We start from the raw sequence: 6,561 nt of genomic DNA on the forward strand, positions 1-6,561 counted from the left end.
CTCCAGTAACCCAGGTCCTGGCTGCGCTCTGACAACAGCAACAGCAAGTATGAAATAGCTACTTTCTCAAGACTGTAAGTCAACTTTTCTTTTCTTTCTTTAAATGATGGCCATTCTCAATACGGCAGGAACAAATCTTTTTCCTATTCTTCTCTGTGAGTTTGAAGCCGGAACTGAACAAGAAATTCTTTCTAAATTGGAGGGTACCTTCTCCCACCACCAACAGGGATGGTGTTTAGAACAATGTTAGTTGAAGTTCAATAACTAGAAATGTGCTAATGAAGTGAAACCTGCATTAATATCCAAATCAGGGAGGTGCCTGTAGCTCAGCAGTTATGGTGCTGGCCACATACACCCAGGGTGGTGGGTTTGAACCCAGCTGGGCTGGCTAAACAACAATGACAACTGCAGCAACAACAACCACAAAAATAGCCGGGCATTGTGGAGAGTGCCTGTAATCCCAGCTACTTGGGAGACTGAGGCAGGAGACGCGCTTAAGCCCCAAGGAGTTTGAGGTTGCTGTGAGCTGTGACGCCACAGCACTCTACCAAGGGCAACATACTGAGACCTCTCCCCCCCCAAAAAATCCTAATCAGATCATCACACTTGATCTTAGCCAAAAGGCCGAGAAGCGATCCTAATCAGATTGTCACTGGCTTATCAAAGAAAATAAACAGGTCTCTAAAAGTAGAGACCTTTTCAGGTCTCCTTGAAAACTTAAGCTTTTTTAGGGCACTTCTCATAAAATAAGATGGAGACATTAAAATGACAAATACCCAGAAGTACTCTAAATTCATTATCACCTTACCATTTAAGTTATTTTTACTATATAAAAATAAAAGAGAGAGAGAGAAAACTTAGGGAAGTAAACATTTGTTGAATCCCAAAAGATGAATCTCTCTTAATGACACAGTTAAGTGTGTCTTCATTCAATTCGTACCAAGTAACCCGATTGTCTAAGACTTAAAGAGGCACAAGGACAGAAGGGAGAAAATACCTGCAGGCTGTTGTTTGCTAATCTAGTTAACAAGCTGGAAATTTAGATTCAAGCGGTAGCGCCTCATCTCTCTAGAAATCTCTGAGAATCAACTCCTCAGTCACTGAGCGTCTCACGTCTATCTCCAAAATGCCCGTTTTGCCACTGACCATCTCTCTTGTAGCTTAATGAGCTTTCTCTCCAAGTCACAGGTCTGCAAACGCCATGATTAACAGAGCTGCATTTAATGTTTGCACAATGCTTGGTGGTTTCCCATTTATAGCAGGATTTATCCATAATCCTTAGAAGGACATTAGAAGCCCTTTGTAATCTTGTTCCAACTCCCCACCCTTTTTGGGGATCTCTCGATACCATCCTCTCAATTATTGAGTCTTTAAGTAGCACACGAGGTGCGATGCCACTGCTGTCCTCACGACGCCCTCCCCTCACATTTCCTCCCACACATCAAGGCTCAGTTCAAATAGCACGTCTGTTCCTTTGCTGTTGACATATCTGCCTTACTTCCATACTGGGAAGCTCAGTCTTTGCATCCCTGGAATCCAGCCCTGTACCACGGATTCTGTAGACATTTATAAGTTGCTCAATATTTATTTGTCAACCTCCATCCCTGAATTTTGGGGTTGGGTAACGCAGTGTTTCAAAAGACTTAAAAGAGCCTGCTGTAGTCTCTGCTGTGTGGGCAGAGTGTAAATCTACGTTCTCCAGAAGAGAGAGATGCCATCTTTGTTCTGCTTGTCAATCTCATTGTCAGTCCTGAAAATAACTAATATCAACTAATATTTACAGAATGCTTATGGGTAAGTTAAGCATCATGCTAGTGCTTGACACATCTTATTTAATCTTCCCAATATGAAGAATGAGACTGTGATTATCCTCATTGTGGCAGATGAAGAAACTGAGTCAGACAGTTGTCCAAGGTCTCAAAGCCGATAAAAAACAGAAGTAGGCTATGCCCTTGGCCCAGGCCTTTGAGGCCAGGTGTTAGCTAAATGGAGTTCCTGCTCGGCAACTAGACACAGTGCTAGCCTGAATAGATGGATGGGCCAAACTTGGAGAGATGAGGGAAGTGGTTAGGATCACTGGTGGAGGTGTGAGATGCACCAAGGTCTTCTAGAATTTATCCAGAGTGGAGGAGTGAATGAGGCCGTGAGATGAGACCCTGCCTTCCCCGTCTCTATCCTCACTGCCATCAGCAGGACGCCTGCACACCTGGAGCTGAGTTTCAGCACACAGGGCTTAGACCCTTGCCTTGTGGACACCCTATTCTACCTACTGGCATACCAGAGCAAGTGCAATTTGCATAGGGTGGTTCACTGTCTGTGTTTCATTTGCAAGGATAATGCATTCTGTTAAAAAATAATAAGATGATTTGTTTACACCTTCTTCCCCCATCCTATTTTCTCAACAGCATGTGATACAAAAAATGGGGAAAATTATCCCAACAAACATATTTATGAGTAAATTGCTCATGTAAATGGTGAGGATGCTAGTATCTAAATAATTCTGTTTCCACCCACCAAAACAAAGGAAGAGAACGTTCCTGACAGCATGATTGAATCGTAATTACCGCCAATGTTTTAAACATGATGACAGTGAGAAGCCTATTAGCATTAGATCAGAGCGGCCTAAAAACCTTAATTGTCTTAAAAGTATGGCGACTACCTGTATTCTTCATTTAAGGCGCTCACTGGGGGAAATGCAATCCTTCATTATTATCTTTTTTTTCAGGCAGTTTGACTTGATATCATCATTTTCACAGATTTCTGTAGTAGTTTCTGGAGATAAAACCTACACGACAATATTTTACCGTGGATCATTGTAACCAAACACACGGCTCCCTTTGGGGGCACAGCTACACTTCACGCTCACTGACAACAGGAGATGTTTCACCCGACACGCTTCGGTTTTCTTTTCTGACATATCCAAGGATTCCTGAATATCTCGTGGCAAAAAATGCACATAAATCTAAAAGTAAGTCCTTATTTGACACTTACGGTGCAAAAGAAATTAACTCTCTCAGTTTTTACTGTTGGGCTAAAACGCTGGGCATTATGAATTTTCAGGAAATAACTCAATCAGCTGAAAATAGAAAATAATTGCAGTCACAGTCCTAACACCTTTTATCGTATGTACATTGTCATGGGCAGGATATGGTTTTCCTCAGGTTAGGTGGAAGGTGATGGATGATAAGGAAAAGGCAAATTCAAACAAGGATAGAAAAGCCTTCGGCCAAAACTCCTTAAAAAGACTAATGACACTTTTACGATGCAAACGCGAAGATTGCTTTTTAAGGGTCTATTCTGACCACTGTTTCTATTAGAAAAACAAAAACACAACAACAATAACCTGGCCATTAGCTACTCTGAGTAGGTGCAAATTACTGAGGCTGTGTTCAGAAGAGTTGTCAGATTTCAGCTGATGAATTTCAGCCTAGCAGCCAAGACGATCAACGAAATAAACCATTCATCAAATGTGAGGGACCTTTATCTGATTTTATTTTGTAGTTCAGCCAGACATAGTTTAAAAATATAGAAAGAAGTGCCAGGATGAAGGGGCTAAGCATGGCTATAGAAAAGAAAAGAACAGTGCCCCTGGTGAACCCAATTTCGTTTAGCAAGATACAAAGCTCTTATTCTCCCTAAACATCTTCTCAGACACTTAAGCAAGAGACACAGATCCTGACGGTCATCCCAGTCACCGAGTAGACCGAGGCACTGCTTCTCAGAGCCTCGCTGCTGCGTGCAGTAAGTGTAAGTGATTATTGGGTGATTGGACAAGGCGAAGACCAAGCTCTCAACTAAAATAAAGTAACTTCCTCTGTGTATATATCCACACTTGAATGTGGATCCCGCATTTCTTTGTTGATCACATAGACTTACAGAGCACAGATCATCCACCCACTCACCCACTCACTCATCCAATAAGTCTTTACTGAGTCCCTCGTGTTTATTTCTCTGGAGCCATATTTGGCTATGAGGATGCGGAGATGAGACAAAGACCCAAGGTTCCTTTCTTTGGGAAGTGCATGCTCTGGGAGGGTTTCAGAAAGGCTGAATGGATGAGCTTGCAATGGAAAATGCACCAGGTTTCTAAGGGCCACTCGATGCCCATGAGTGCTGAGCTTACAACACAGAAGGGCACATATGACGTGGACGGTCACTTCTCCTCCTCCCACGTGGGGTCACTTCCGCTGACTCCACGACTCAGCAGTGAGTCCTCCTCTGTCCCTCACATCCTTCCATGTCTTTCATCTCTCCACAAGGACTTTTTGGGCCCCTCTCATGTAACTAAGGACTAGGAATAGGTCATGGAACATACCAGACATAACCTTTTCCTCCTGAATCCTGGTGCGTGAAAAGGTAAGGACAGCGAGTGGCCCAGGCCCAGGGGAGGGTGGGAAGAAGAAGGGACGATACCCACAGGGGTAACATCCTAAAGTTCATTTCTCCACTGTAGCACTGGACTGGCCTCATTCACAAGCTTTACTAGAAAGCAAAAAGCAGGAAAGGTGAACGGTCACATAGGCAGGTTCAAAGAACACGCCCAGTGCCCGCCAGCCACCTCCTCAGATGTCTTCTATCATGTCTGTCTCTCCCTCGGGGAAACACCTCCTGCTGGGGTCCTCCGTGGGAAATGCACTTAGAAAGAGAAGTACAGTACAGGGAACATAAAGGCAGAATTGAAATCTCATCAACTGTGCTCATGTTACCCGGCATGCTTCTGGAGACTCCCAACAGGGCAGGAGACACCTCTCTGCTCTGCTCCCTATTCAGGGGTTGGGGGAAGCCACAGGGAAGTGTTTGTACCGTCTGTATAGCCACCGCTCTTGAAGGAGTCACTGATGTATTTGTTCACACTCAGCAACTTCGATGCTCAAACACGCTATTTGAGATATGTGAGTGAAAACAAGGTAACCGAACTTAAGATCGAGTTGAATTATATCAAAGTTTTTAGGGTCCCAGATGGAATATTTTCTTGAAAATGAACGGGATGCAACCTGGACTAATGTTCTTCCCAGCTGGCCCAGAAGTAGACCTTGAAAACCACACCGGGACCATGATGTCTTTCCAGAAGGGCTCCAGAAACAAAGAAACAAACAAAATGAGAAATAATTGCACAACCTCCTGAAGAAACTTATCACATCCAAGTGAACTGGGGAAAGGCCTGGAGTGTCAGTGAGAGAGAAACATTACAAACCCTGAGACAACCACTGGAAGTCTGAGGCATGTTTGGTCCCTTTAAAGACAAGGAACTTGGGTCACGTTTTACCTCCTCAGCAAACGCACTGAAGAGAAGCTTAGCACAGCACGAGTCAACAGACCTGGCTTTCCCGAATTTAGAGTCATGTCTTTCCTTCAGATTGCAGCAGTCTTGCCCAGATCAGCACTGAACTCCGGAAACCCTCACCAGAAAGTGACACTCTTCATTCATTCACATTGATTTTACAATTTCAGTTAAACTGCGTTCATCTTTTCTTTTGTGGCAGAGGGTTGTTTATATATTGTGGCTAAAAATGCTTAACTCAACTTACTCGATTATGTACTTATTAAAACTTAACAAAAGCTCAAGTGAAAAGATCACGACCTGGAAACACAGCTTCAGTCCTTATTCCTTTTATTCTAATTCTTAAGTCCCCAAATTAAATTTAAGAAAGGGAAAAATTCACTAAGCTGAGATGGAGAAATCACTGTGTTTCCCACCCCGACCCCATGAGAAGAACTGGCGAGAACCTTCGTGAGCATTTAGGGCCCTTGGAAAGCCAGCGTGCACCTGTGTCTGTGCCTCCACAGGCAAGGTGGGGAGCGCAGAGAGTGCTGGAAGGTCATTACTCGCCTCCAAAGGAGAAGAAAACGCATCAGCCCTAAAAATAGGGAGAGGTTAGAAAGAGAATGGAGATAAATAATGTTTCCTCTCCTTCTCTGCTTTTTTAACTGGAAATAATTGCATCTTCCAAATGATAATCACAGTTTTAATAGAAATTTCTTTCTCTTGCTCCTAATAATTTCCTATTTATGCTTTCCGCCCCTCAAGGATAAAATCTTAAGGTCATTTTCAACTCAGTCTTGCCCTTCTTCCTCTGTGTTGGCAAATATATCATTAGGATTGTGAGGAGTGCTCAGACAAGGCAGTGGGATATGGACAAGCATATGACCACAGTTCTCAAGAAATGGACAGTCTTGGCCCACGCTGTGCAGTAGAACCTTCTGTGATGACGGGAATGTTCTATATCTGCACTGACCAGTAGCTGCCAGCCACCTGTGACCACTGAGTACTTTAAATGTAGAGAATGTGACTGAGAACTGACTCTTAGATTTTAATTTCAAATGATTTAAGTAAAAAGTTTAAATAATCATATGTGACTTGTGGTTACTATAAGGCGCAATTGAGATTGGCATAAAGAGAATATTCTCCAGGGACAAATGATGCCTGAAAGTAACACATGGGAAATGCCACATGATGGCTACAGGTGACCGTGTCTGAGATCAGAGCCAAGGGGAGACTGAGGTGCGTGAGGACTGCCTCTTAGAGGGGGTTGATCCAACCCAGAATCTTGTGAGCAGCTA

The 6,561-nt window shown here is 43.4% G+C and overlaps 1 protein-coding gene and 1 pseudogene across 4 annotated transcripts in view; both read right to left on the minus strand.

Moving 5' to 3' along the window:
• The window catches only part of CDH13 (cadherin 13), a 964,648-nt gene that overhangs the window by 221,218 nt on the left and 736,869 nt on the right, over window positions 1–6,561 (minus strand). The window lies entirely within an intron of this gene.
• Window positions 504–636, minus strand: LOC111725798 (annotated as a pseudogene).

The sequence above is a fragment of the Otolemur garnettii genome, unplaced genomic scaffold, assembly GCF_000181295.1.
Source record: "Otolemur garnettii isolate 467f Iridium unplaced genomic scaffold, OtoGar3 scaffold00047, whole genome shotgun sequence".
Lineage (NCBI taxonomy): Eukaryota > Metazoa > Chordata > Mammalia > Primates > Galagidae > Otolemur > Otolemur garnettii.